At 63.5% G+C, this 13,557-nt stretch overlaps 1 protein-coding gene across 1 annotated transcript in view; it reads left to right on the top strand.

Moving 5' to 3' along the window:
- The first annotated feature begins 6,102 nt into the window (after window positions 1-6,102).
- FBXL16 (F-box and leucine rich repeat protein 16) overlaps window positions 6,103-13,557 on the top strand; it is a 13,448-nt gene continuing 5,993 nt past the window's right edge. Inside the window, exon 1 of the mRNA XM_057385246.1 lies at window positions 6,103-6,217. The gene's annotated coding sequence lies outside the window, so the exon portion shown is untranslated. The remainder of the gene's footprint in view (window positions 6,218-13,557) is intronic.

The raw sequence follows: 13,557 nt of genomic DNA, 5'->3' as shown, positions 1-13,557 counted from the left end.
CAGCACCTGGCGTCCGGCCTGACACGGGGTCACACAAAACCGAACCCCCAATTCCCCCCCTCCAAAACTTGGGATTCCTTTCCCCCCACCCTTCCAGCCGCTATTGTGCCACCACTRCAGACCCCACCATTAATTAAGTTTCCATCCAGTGACAGCCCGCCAAAATGTTTGAAATAAACACGGAACAATTGGGATGGGATGATACAGGCCGGGAACAAAGTCCCCGGCCAGAGGGTGGAGCGGAATGGAAATGAGGGATTGTAAATTGGGATGGTGGGAAGAAAGAGGGGAAGGGGGGAAGGGGAGGGGGGAGGCAGGCGGGGACAGGAGGATTCACAGCCCTCCGGCCATGAAATGATGCTGAAAGAAGTCATGCTGCTGGAATCCGTGGAAAATGAGGGGCCGGAGGGGCTGCGGGTTAAGGTGGAGCGGGTCGGGATGTCGGGGTGTCGGGAGATTGGGGTGGGGGGCTCTCTGCCCGCTGGCCCTCGTGCTGAGCCCACCAGTTACCGTGTGGAGTTTGCCAGAGGGTGGCTGTGTCGAGGGTCTGGCTGTGCCCCGGAGGGTCACGATGAGCCCGGCAGAGGGGGGACACGGTCCCGGGGCCGATCCGGTGACATCCTAGGGAAGTGGAACCGGCTGGGCTCGCAGATGGGCGGGGGATCCAGCCAGGGACCCCACGAATGGCTTTGGCCAGGTGCCCACAGGCGAGGTGGCACCATGGGAGGATGGCCCCGGGGAAGGTGGCACCGGAGGCCGGGTGACACCAGGCAATGGCGTCCTCACGCAGGGACCTGTCCCCACCGTGACTGATCCCCCACCCCGTGGGGTGCCCCGCAGCCTCGGGGGAGTTCTCTCGGGACACCCAGGATGAAGGGAGGTGGGACATGGTGCCACCGTCCCCCAGACTCGTGGCAGTGTGTGCCCTAACCCCGCACCCTGGGGTGAGGCTGCACYCCCGGCCCCTCCGCAACCCCGACCCACCTTAACTGGGTGTTACTGGGGACGCCTCGACACCAGCTGGGCCACCAGGCCTGGCTTCCCTCCGCATGACAGCGGCACCCCCGCGCTCGGGACACGGCCATCGGGGCGCCCAGGAGCCCCTCTGGAGCAGCCTCCGGAGCCGGGATCGGGCAAAGCTCCCGCGGCGCCCCGCGATCGTCCCCGACCGCCGGACCAGCCCCTGAGCGTCTCTGGGCACCCACCGAGGAGCTCTGCCTGGTGGCCGTGTCCCCTCATTGTGTCCCCGGCACCTCGCTGTGTCCCTGGCTAACCCCTCCTTGTCCCTGGCTGCCGCAGGGTGGGGTGTCCCCTTGGTACGGGAGAGGAGCGGGGGGATCCGAGTGCCGGCTGCCCCCCGGGAGCTCCCCGAGGCCACCGGGCCCTGCGGAGGGTCCGGAGCTGCTCCGGGCTCCCCCTTGTCCCMGGTCCCCTCGGGCCTCTCCGGGATGCTCGGGCTCGCAGTGCCCTCTGGTGACCGCGGGCCGGCGGCCGGGAACGGCCACCCCGGGTGGGCGAGGGGACCCGGGGGGCTCGGCTGGGGCGGGGCAAACCACGTCCCGCAGAGCAGCGGAGCTTCGACTCATCCATCGGAACCTTCGAGGAGCGGCCGGTGCCAYYCCAGCCCTGGGCAGGGACATCTCGCACCGGGCSGGGCTGCTTCCAACCCSTGGGGCACCCACAGCTCTGCAGCTCCTCCACAACGCGTTTCCTCCTTTTATCCAATCTAAACGCACYCTCTGCCAGCTGAAAACTCTTCCCCCTTCTGTCTCAACAGCTCCTGGTGAAATCCTCTCTCCACTGATCTGCCAAGATCCCTTAAGTATCATCAGGACACCAGAAGKTTTTCTCCAGGCTGGGTCTTTCCCCACAGGAGAGGTCCTTCCAGCTCTCTGACCATTTCCATGTCCCTCCTGGATCCACTCCGGCTCATCCAGGATTGCTTTGCCCCAGATCCTTATGCCACTCAGGGCAGGAGGATCCCTGGCTGCTTCATTTGGGTTTTCATGATCCTGTCTCTTCCTGCTGGCTCACCCCAAGATTTCTCCTTTCTTGGGCAGGCCGCCTCTCCCAGAGTCTCTGCAGGTCCTTGGGACATCCACGCTGCCCACAAAGTGTTCCTGTGGGGCGGCTCTGGGCATCCTCTACTGTGTGCCGTGGGTGGGTGATGGCACCCCAGGGATGCTCCAGGCTGGGCTGTGCCCAGGGGTACAAACCCTCCTGGAAAGGCAAAAGGGGGATTTGGGGAAGCTGGAACCTTCCAGAGGCTGGGGGTCCCCATCCTGTCCCCATCAAGCTTCCCATCCCCCCAGGCTGCGTGGGGAGCTCTCCCGCCCAGCCAAGCACCCGAAGGAGCTGCAGCTGTGGGAGGCACCCACCTTGTCTTTAAAAAATAGCTCAGGAGCCTCATCTCAGCTCCCAGCCCATCCCTGGGGATACACAGGGGTAACCCGAGCTCCCCCCATGGAACCCAGCGGGGTCTGTGCCCTCTCAGTGCTCCCGAACATCCAGACCCCCGGGCTGGGGTCCCTGAGAGAGAGCAGGAACGTGCCCTGGAAAGGCTGAGGGAGCTCAGGGAGGCTGTCAGGAGAGGAACCACGGCTGAGGGTCCCCAAAGCACGGCAAGGAGGGGATCTCTGTGGTAAAGTGAGGGTCCCTTTGTGAGGTAGGGGCTCCCTTTGGCAAGACAGGGATCCTCAAAACAAGGAGGGGGTCCATAGGTCAAAACAGGGGTCTCCATGGCAGGGAGAGGGTCCCCATGGCCAGGTGGGGTTCCCATGGCAAAGAAAGGGTCCCAATGACAAAGAGAGGCTCCGCATGGCAAGGTCAGTGTCCCAAAGACAAGGCGGGGTCCCCATGGCAACATGGGGATCCCCAAAGCAAGAAGGGGGTCCCCATGGCAACATGGGGATCCCCAAAGCAAGAAGGGGGTCCACAGGTCAAAACAGGGATGTCCATGGCAAGGAGAGGGTCCCCACAGCAAGCAGAGGGTCCACAGGTCAAAGTAGGGGTCCCCATGGCAAGGTGGGGTCCCCATGGCAAGGTGGGGTCCCCATGGCAAAGAGAGGGTCCCAATGGCAAAGAGAGGGTCTCCATGGCAAGGTGAGTCTCCCAAAGACAAGGCGGGGTCCCCATGGCAAGATGGGGATCCCCAAAGTAGGGAGAGGGTCCACAGGTCAAAACAGGGGTCCCCATGGCAGGGAGGGAGTCCCAATGGCAAGGTGAGTGTCCCAAAGACCAGGTGGGATCCCCATGGCAAGGAGAGGGTACACACCAAAGGGAGAAGTTTCCCATAAATTTATGAAGCTCCCAGCGGCTGGATGAAAGTCCTCAGGGCTGGTCGAGGGTCCCCACATCGAGACGAGGGTCTMACAGTCCCTGCAGCAGTGTGAAAATCCCCATGGCCGTGTGAGGGTCCCCACAGGAGCCTGGAAGTCCCCATGTCCTYGTCCACCCTCACCTGGATGGGGGGAACCTGAGGGAGAATGGGATCCTTTGCGGGAAGAGCTCTGAGCCCTGGGGTCAGCACGAAAGGGGCTGATCCTCGGGGGTCCCCGTGGGCCGTGCCAGTGCGGTGACCCCCGGCCGGACAGAGCCCCCCTGCTCCCCCACCGTCCCCCCGCTCTGGCCGGGCCCCCGCGCGTACATCCTGCGGGGCGGCGAATGGAGCTGCCTATTGATTCGCAGCCCGGGCTAAAAATAACTTTCAACTCTTCATCCCGAGCTGTGAAAAATCCCCCATTGCTAGGCGACGGGTTACCGGGAGACAGCGGCGCTAGGCGACGGCGGTTGCTGCGGCGACGGCCCCCCGGCGCACTGCGGTCCAGCTCGGCCACCGCCGCTCCGGCCCCAGCGCGGATGCCCCGGCCGGACCGGGGATGCTCGGCCCGGGCTGCCAGAGCCSTGGGGACCGGCTGGATGCGAGCCGCGGCATCCCCGGGGCTGGGATGGGAGGGCAGCAGAGGGCTGAGGGAGCCGTGYCACTCGGCTCTCGGGTGCTGGCCTGGCCTGAGTGCGGGGACACCGGCCACCACCCTCCTGGTGCTCAGCAGGGACAGTCCCCACGAAGCAGGGGGGCTCAGGAGGCTTGTGATGGTGACCAGTGGCTGCAGGGTGGAGTGGAGTGACCAGCACCCCACATCAGGCACCCCAGGGTGTAGGGACTCCCTGGGCAGGTGACACCCAGCTGTGTCCCCTTCCCTGGGGGTATGTGCATGAAGTCTCCCCTTGCCCAGGGACTGCCCCAGTAGTTGTGAACCTTCTTGGCATAAAAATGTCCCCAGGACATGGGGCCACCACAAGGTGTCCCCTCTGGGGCCTGGAGCTGCAAGGGGTTAGTGACAATGGGCTTGCGCCAGGGCCAAGGGGACAGCAGGGACCATCCAGGTCCCTGTGTCTCCCAGTGCCTGCCAGCTCCGATGGCACTTGGCCAGCTCTGGCCGCAGAGTGGGCCCCCAAGGGCTGGACCATCACCCTGCTGCTGGGGGGCCATTCCCCTGGAACACCTCCTTGGGGACAAGGACACTGCTGGGGGGACGGGGCACTGCTGGGGGGACAAGGGATTGTGGGGTGAAGGACCTGCAGTTCCTCAGGCCATGGGGAAAAGAAGTGGCACCTGGATGGGGCCATAGGCTCATCCCTGCTGTCCCTGCTGTCTCTGGCCCCTCCAGCATCTTCTGCATTTGTCACCCACTGGGCAGGGTGTGATGAGGATGTGGATGTGGATGTGGATGTGGATGTGGATGTGAGTGTGAGTGTGAGTCTGAGTGTGAGTGTTTGAGTGTGTGTGCACAATCTCCTCCCCCAAGCCCCCTCCCAGCTGCCAGTGCGAAACCCAACCTGCCTTATAAATAATGGAAGCAGGAGCCAGGCGCCGGATGCAGGCGGCTCCCTGCGCCTCCCCAGGGCCAGCCGGGCGCAGCGGCCGAGCCGGACCCGCTGCTCGCATGGGGCCGTGCCAGGGGCAGCCAGAAGGGACGGGGTTTAACGTGGCAGCCGACCAGTTCCCTCCGCTCTGGGGAGCAGTGGTGAAGCTGGTCCAAACGCGGGTGCTGGCTGGGTGCTGGGAAATGGGGGGCAGAAATGGGACCCCTCCCAGAAGGTCGCAGTGCCAGGCGTGGCGTGGGCAGATGAATCCCCCCAGCATCTGGGTGCAGCGCCCTGTCCTGGRTGCCCGCTGTGTCCCGGGGTGCTGGTGTAGGGTCGAGTGTCCCYGCTGTGCCCCAGGGGCTGTCAGCAGGGCCTGATCCAGCTGCCAGAGTGAGAGGGGTCTGCAGCAGGATCTGCACCAGGATCTCCAGCCTGTCATGCCCTGCTGGGGAGAGAGCCAGAGCAAACATCCATCTGTCCATCCAGCCTTCCACCCCTCCCTCCATTTCTCCATCCACCCCATCCCTCCATCCCTCCCTCAGTCCCTCCATCTGTCCTTCCGTCCTTCCATTTCTTCCTCCACCTCTCCATCCCTTCAGCTCACCATTCTTCCCTCCATTTCTTCATCCCTCCATCCTCTCTGACCCCTCCATCCTCATTTCTCCATTCTTCCCTCCATCTCTCCATCTCTCTATTCATCTTCCCATCCCTCCATTTCTTCCTCCAGCCCTCCCTGCATCTCTCCATCCTTTCCTCCATCTCTCYATCCATCCCTCCCTCGATCCTTCCATCTCTCCATCCCCCCTCCATCCTTCCATCCCCCACTCCATCCCCCATCCTTCCACCCCTGCATTCCCCCACCCACCACCCCTCTTTCCCTGCACACCCAGCTGCCAGCCCAGCCCTGCCCGTACCCCCCCGCATCATTCCGTGTGTCCCGCACCCTCACCTCGCCTCTCCCGGTGCCGGTGCCTGTGCCTTCCCGTCGCGCTCCATTATCGCTGCCGGTGACCGTGTCCCTTTAACAGCCTCCGCTGCTGACACGCGTGTGCGTGTGTGCAAACGCGCGTGTGCGTGTGCTCCCAGCTCCCTAGGCTGGCTGGCAGGAGGGACCCCCCTTCTCCATCCCCCCGGATCCGGATCCGGCCCCATTCCCCCCCTCCACTCCCCGCTTATTTTTCCTGTTGTTTCGCGGGGTTGGGGCGGGGGCCGGGCGGGATCCGGCCCCTTTGCCAACGGGGATTTTTGGGGGGATTATTCGGCGTTTTCTTCCTGGTGGGATTTTTTCCTGCAACCGAGAGAAGACRGGCACAAGGCATGGCATGAGCTTCGGGAGACAGGGCTGGAGGTAAGAGCCGCTCGGGAAACCCTTTACAACACAAAGCCGGTGCCGGGGTCGGTGCCAATGCCGGGGTCGGTGCCGGTACCGGTGCCTGTTCTACCGCTMCTGGTACCGGTACCGGTACCGACACCGCCACCGGCACCGCAACAACCCCGAGCCGCATCCCGCATCATGGAGCCGCGTTATATAACGGCGGCGGAGCCGGCCCGGCACCGGGGCTCCCGGTCCGGTGGCCCCCGCTCCGCCCCCGCCTCCCGGTGGCTCAGCAGAGGATGGTGGTCGGCGTGACCCTCCCCCGCCCCGGTGATGCTGCCCCCTCCGCCCCCCTGGTTTGGGGAGGGGGGATGCTGGGGGTGAGGCGATGTGTTATATCCCCCCCCAGCATGGCCGGGCAGCACCGGGTGGGTAACGGCAGCGAGAAGGGSGATCAGGTGGATCCCGGGGGATGCGAGGCTGCTTCGGGATGGGGCTGTAAGGGGACATCGCTGTAAGGGCAGGGTCACCCCGGTGTGGGGTTGGTGTTTGCCCCCTTCCACCTCTGCTGCCAGCCTCCAAAATTCCTCTTGTCCTCCCTGGTGTCATCGTTGGCACCCACGAGGCTGCACCCAAACATCCAAACACCCCAAAACCTCGGCGTATCTTTCTGCAGATGCAGGGTGACACCAGCCAAGGGATGGGGGGACGGGGGCAGCCTCCCCCATTCTGGAGCCCAGGAGATGGAAGAAGAGGAAAGCCTTGGCTGGGATGGGGCTGAGGGGGCTGAGCCTCACAGAGGGGTCCTGCAGAACCCAGTGTGGGGCCAGGGATCTGCCATCAGTTCGGGATGGGAACAAGGAGTTTGTTTTGGTGGGGCAGGGGCTGGGGTTCGGCAGAGGGATCGGTGTGTGTGGTTGGGGACCAGGCAGGCTGGACCCATGGAATGGCTGGGGCTGAGCATGGATGGGGGGAATGTGAGGCACGGGGTTCTGGCAGCAACGGGACAGAGACCCCCGAGACCTTGGCCGTGTGGGGGTCAGGGGGTGCCATGGGGCACTGGCTGAGGTGGCTCTGCTTCCCGGGCATCGGCCGGTGCCGCTGGGACGTGGCCATGCCTGGGCAGCCAAGGCCAAAGCACAGCAGTCCCTGCAGCAGTGGTGCTCCTGGCAGAGCTCCTGCTCCGTGCCCACCCTGTGTCCGGGCTCTAGGGGCTCTCAGCCGCCTCCCCAGCAGTCCAAGAGGCTCAGCACACRGCGGGCTGGGAGCAGCGGGCACAGCGAGCGCCATGCCGTGCTGGCATCTTCCCTCCTCTGGAAGCTGAGTGCTGATTTCACTCCGGCTACCAGGAAGAGGGAGGGAGGTGGCTTTGGAGTGGGGAGAACTCGCTCAAGCATCCATTTTTAATGAGCTAGATATCTATTTTTCCCCGAGCTGGCTTCCCCCACATCGATCCCTTTGCCTGCTCCCCTCCCCGTGCCAGCAGCTCCATGGCAGTGGGGAGCAGCAGGACAAGCATCCGTGGCACTGGAACCCTCATGYCACCCCAAACCCTGCTCCTGGGGAAGGAGTGACCCTCACTTGGGCCAGGGAAAGGTGTGAGTGGGTAAAGGGTTCCTTGTCTCCTCTGGTGGGGTCAGCACCGTGTTGATTGTCCCAYGGAGATGTGGCCACGCTCCAGACAGAGGAACAGCTGGAGTGGGAGCTCTCGGAGTTGGGAGGCTGGCTCTGCCCCTCTGCTCTKCAGGTTTCAGCTGTGCCTGGCTCAGGCTCTGGCAGCTCCATGGCAAAGCCACATCGCCCTGCCTGTAGCTGTTCCCCCATCTCCAGCCTCAAACTGCTCCCCAGCAGTGCCCCAGCTGTGCAGAACGAGCAGAGGGTGCAAAGGGAATTTGGGAGGCGAGTGGGTGCTGATGGTGTGGGAGGGAGCAGGATTGGGTGCGTGGGCGAGCAGAGCTCCTTTGGCAGCATCCCACCCCCTGCCAGCCTCTGCCCACCTGCCACGGGGACCAGCCACGTGTGCTGGGTGCTCCGGGGCTGCTGGCTCATGGGAGGAGCTCGGGCTCAAGAGCAGAGGGTTTGGGCAGGGGGTAGTTCGGCAGAAGCCGTTTCTCCAGGGTTTTTCCCTGCTGGAGAGGTGATTTGTGCCCAGCCCCTGGACAGGGGAAGCAGAAGGCCACGGGGCTGAGCTGGGAGCTGGATCAGGATGGTGCCAGTGCTTCCAGGAGGCATCTGATGGTTTTTGGAGCCGCTGTTGGCATTTAGCACCCACAGCCCACCGCGTCAAGGATCCTCTCAGTGCTCATGCCTGGACACTGCCTGTCCTGGTGTCCCACCAGTCTCATGCCAATGGTCCCTGCTTGACCCTGGCTCTCAGCTGGACCCCGGAGCCCAGGGGCCAAGGGGCAGCAGTGTTTTTGTGGCTGTCACCGTGCCTGGAGGGATGAAGGGGTTTGGGGAGGCTCAAATCCCAGCAGCACCTGAGGGAGCACACTTGGAGACAGCTCTCCTGGCTCCTCATGGGATCCAGCATTTCACCCCTTCCTGGGCCCAGGTGGGGCAGAGGGAGGGCTGTGACACGCTGGGAGCTGTCACTGGGCTCTGGCTGGGCTTGTAGAGAGGGGAGGCCAGGCTGGGCAAGATTCGGCACATGAGGAGCTGCTCCCTCTTCTCCTTGCCCTGGTCAGTGGGGAGCAGGGAGAAGCTTGGCTGAAGCATGAGCATCCTGCCATGGTGGGAGAATCAGGATTCCCAGAGGAGGCTGGAGGGGACAGGACTGGGGACACACCTCTGCCTTGATCTGTCCATCCTGTGCTCCTTTTGGGTGGGGGGGTCCTCCCAAGGGGACAAGGGGCTGACTGGGGTGAGAAGAGAGGTCAGAATTTGCCATCTCTGGGAGACTGAGGGTTTAGCAGGGAAGGTGAAAGCTGATGCCGGAGTGGCTTGGTGGTCAGAGGGAACGCTGTTGTGAGGAAGTTTTGCTTGGCCAGGCTGGGAGCTGGAGTTCTGCCTCCCCCTATAAGGGGGTTGTGGTTGAGGGCTGGGGTGGACAGGAGCTGCATCTCCCAGTGCCCCTGGACAGGAGCTGCTCTCTCAGCAAAGCCTGMAGTGGTGGTTACCTGAGCACAGCTTGGCTCTGGCACCTCAGGCAGCTTTTCCCATTCCCTGGGCATGGGGCTGACCCTGCAAAGCTTGACCCTAACCTTGGGGAAGGCTGTGGGTCGTGGCAGAGAGCCGTGCTGGGGGTCCCTGTCATGGCAGCTCTGCTGCCTGTCCATGAGCTGCGAGACCCAGCGATGMATTCACCAGCCCACCCAGCACCGAGAGCAGCAGCCCCCAGCAGTGGCACCCAAACCAGGCATTTCCCGAGCCCCTCCTGGGTCTCTTTGGCCACTGCGAGGTGGGATGAGCTCTTTGGCGTCGCTGGGAGCCAACAAGAGGGTGGGGAAGCCGCTTTCAGCCCTTTGGTCTCCCCAGGAGCTCTCGGGGCAGTGCCAGGAGGAAGTTTCCCAGCTCCCGTCACACAAGCACCAGGTCTCAGGGCCCGGTGGAGAGGGAAGACCCTTCCCCACCGTGAATTCCTGGATTGTGCAGCCAGAAGGCAGGCCTGAGTTTGGAGCCGTGCTCTGAGCCTCTGTCCCAGCTCACCTGTGTGAGTGCCGAGCCTGGGAGCACAAACCCACCTGTGCACACCCATGCAGGAACAGCATCTCCCTAGSCAAACACAGCCACTGCTCCTCCATCTCCAGGGTCTTTAGTGGCCCCTCTGCATTRCTGGGGTGATCCAAGCCCTCCAAGGGATGGTCACACAGCCACCACTCACAGCCCGGGCAGAGTTCTGACCCGGTGGGATGGGAGCAGGAGGCAGCTGCTCACCGGGGAGCTCTGCAGCGGGATGTCTTTATCACTGCCATGTGCTCGGGGCGGCAGGTTCAGCACCCCCGGGAMAGCGCCTGCCTGGCTGGGGCCATCGCGCAGGGCCGAGGGAGCCGCAGGGAGCTCAGCCCCTCAGGAGCGCTGGACAAAAGCCTCGGCTGCGTGCTCCGCCACAGCACTCCGTGTCGGGTGTGTTTTCCCCGCCTGTAGAGCAACTTGATTTGCTGCATTAGTAAAAATAGACGGGCTAATGAATTCAGCTGATGCAACCCCGGGCGCGCGTGCCCGCGCCGGCTCCGGCTGTGCGTGTGCGAGTGTGAGCGCTGTGTGAGCGGAGCAGAGCGGCGTGTGCCAGCCGGGGCATCCTCCCTCCGCCCGGGCTGACAGGGGCTGTGCGAGCCCGTGTGTGCGTTTGTACACCGGCTCCGGGCGTGTGTGTCTGTGTGTGTGTGTGTGTGTGTGCAGGCAGCCGTGAGCGATGGCTGCTCGCTGCCGCACAGCTCTGCCGCCGGAGCGGCGGCTGCATGGAAATCCTTTCGCAGCAGCCTTGGGTCCTGGCAGGGCAATAACAAGGCTTCGCGGCGGGCTGGGGGGAGCTGGCGGGGCTCTCACGGGGAGCCTGTGGGGCAAGAAAGGATCCTCGCAAGGGTCTGGTGGGGCAGTAGCAGCTCTTCACAGGAGCCTSCTGGGTGGCAGTGGGATCTCTCACAAGGATCTGTTGGAGCAAATCTGGATTTCACAGGGACCTGGCGTGGCAGCAGCTGATCCTCTCAGGGAGCCGGCGGGGTTCTGCAGGCTTCCTTACAAGGACCCGATGGGGGAGAGGTGGATGCTCGCAGGGAGCCGGCGGGGCAGAGCCGGGTGCTCGCAGGGACCCGAGTGCGGGTGTCCTTGCGGGGTGCCGCTGTCCGCGGTGCTGACCGGAGCTGCTGGCCGCGGTGCTGACCGTCCCGGCCGCTGGCCGCGGTGCTGACCCCAGCAGGGCCGGGGGCCGGGGGGCTCTCACGGCGGCCAGTCGGGGTGTGCCGTGGGCCCCCATCCGGCTGACACGTAGCCCTCGGTAGGCTCCAAGCCCCCATATCCCAGCGCTCACCCCATAGCAGGATGCCTGTCTGATCCAGGAGCCGGGATCTCCCAGCCAAGGCCACGCAGGGAGGCACTAACAGGATGACTGATGGCCCTGCCCGTCTMTTAAGGCCCTCATCCCTCTGCACTACCACGTGGAGATGGAAAACTCTCCAGCAGGCTGGACAAGCTCTTTTTTCCCGGCAGTTTCTGTGCTGTTCATCCCAGCACCCTCATTGTCTGTGCAATGTTTGTGGTGACAGGCTCTCAGACCCCAGCTTTCTTCTCTCTCCTGCGTCAAATCCACCCCCTACCACTGCATCATCACTCGCTGTGGGTGACAAACCCCTCCTGAATGGAGTGACTTCTCTGGCAGTGACGTATCCTGTGAAATGTGCACCCTGGAGTGGCTTCGGGAGACTGAAGGACTTTGACCTTTCCTTTTGTCAAGTTTTCTCCCACGGGATTGGGAGCTGGCACTGCACTTCTGGGAGATGCTTCCCCATGAGAGAGAAGAGGGGGGCTGGTACAGATGGGGACTGCAAATCTGGGCCCTTCCTGTAGGATACCAGAGCAAGGATGGTTGTACCGAGTGCTGAACAACCCTGATGATGATGATGATGATGATGTGCTGGGCCCAGTCATGCAATCTGCAACCAGTGAGACAACGTGGAGAAGGCAAAAGGCCAAATCTCTGCTCTCCTGCTGCTTTTGGAGTGGTCAGAAAGCAGATGGAGGTGCTCATGGAGCTGCTGGAACAACGGAGAGGGTCTGTGCTGGCAGCTCCAAGGCAGACAGCTTTGTGTTTGCCTGTCCATGCTCTGTCTCTGGGTTGGGAGGGCCCGGAGAAGCACAGGACGTGCCCAGGGTGTCCTTGTCCTCAGCAGCTGTGACCTCCAGGGAATGTGGGAGCTGCACTTTGGACATCAGGGCAATGTGGCCTCAGCCCTGGCCTGCAGGAGCTGCGGGGCTGCCTGGCTGCAGGCTGGGGCGTTCCTGTGGCACAGGAGGGCAGATCCCAGCACTGCTCCTTGGTGCCAGAGACAGCGGCCATCAGAACCATTCACCTCCCCAGCCTGTGCCTCCAGCCCACCTTCTCCATACTGGGGTCTGTCCCCAAGCACAGTTCTGCCCTGGGGGTGGTAGGAACCCCCAGATCCTTGCCTGCTCATTTCCCCAGAGAGAAATGCCTGCCCGGCCTCTCCCCACTGCTGCCTGGATCCTCCTGYGCCCGGACACTTGAATCTCTGGCTTTTCTATTTGAAGTGACTTTCCAGCTYGCTCAAGGTTTGGAGTTTCTGTGCTCCAGACGGGCTGCCTGAGTGCCCTGGGCAGGGGGGACCTGGCTCAGCTTCCCAAGGCAGGACTGGGAAAGCTACTGAACCCACCCAGCCCCCCGAGCTCGGCCCCCGGGGACCAGCTGAGGTCTGAGCTCGTTGGATCCATTGCCAAAACCTCCTGCGGGCCGCATGTGAGTCTGGCGACTTGTCAGCATCTGTCTCCTCCTGTGACCGTCCCCTCGGGCTCGCGAGGCCCCGGGTGCCCCTCTGCCACCACCTGCCCTCTCCCTGGGGGCAGCCAGTGTGCCAAGCGGCTCTGGCCGCGGGCGCGGTGCCGCAGCCGCAGCCTCTCCGTGCCGCCCGGTAATTATCTGTTTGGATTTGCGCTCCACGGCTGTGTGAGACACCGCGGTGCACGTTCTGTTTACTTCCCTAATTGCTGCCAAGCACCGAGCCGCTGGTTTTAAGTTTCTCTCYTCTCTCCCCTCCCCTTCTCCTGCTTTCAAGCGAGTTTAACACATGTCCAAGCACCGGCGGCCCAGCTCCGCTGTCGGGCATCGTGAGCGGAGGCAGCGGCGGCCGCATCCAAGCCGGGAGCGGCGCCAGACTGTCTGCRCAGGGCTGGGCTCGTCCCCGGAGGCTGCATCTCGCCGGGACGCTGCCACCGAGCCGGGCTGTCTGCTGGCACCTCCGCTCGCACGGCGGGAGCGGCTGCAGCAGCTCCCACCAGCCCCGTCCCACGGCCCCGCTGTGCTGGGAACGGCGTCCTCTGGGAGAACGTGCCGTGTATCCCGTGGGATTTTCCAGCTGCGCTCCTGAGCTCTTTTTTGGGTGGCTGCTTCCCACCTTGGCTGCTCCAGGAGAGCGAGATGAGGACAGTGATGCTCTGAGGGTGAAAGGGWTGGGGTGGGGCAGCAGAGGATCTCGGGTGCATCCTCGTTCCAGGCTGCATGGAGCATCCTCAGGGACCACGGAGCTTGGGCCTGTGCAGGATATTCCTCCCTCGGTACCTCTCCATCGGGGCTTGACTTTCTGCATCCCAAACCAAGCAGCTATAATCATCCCTTGGCTTTAATCTTGGATCCGGAAGGAGCTGGCAAGGAAGAAGGTCCTCAGTTCCCATCATGGAGGGAGGGATGGATGGATGGATGG

This window comes from Malurus melanocephalus, unplaced genomic scaffold, assembly GCF_030028575.1.
Source record: "Malurus melanocephalus ecotype Western Australia unplaced genomic scaffold, MMel_1.1 scaffold_801, whole genome shotgun sequence".
Lineage (NCBI taxonomy): Eukaryota > Metazoa > Chordata > Aves > Passeriformes > Maluridae > Malurus > Malurus melanocephalus.
Note: the sequence above shows the minus strand (reverse complement) of the source record. Positions and strands in the feature narration are given on the sequence as shown.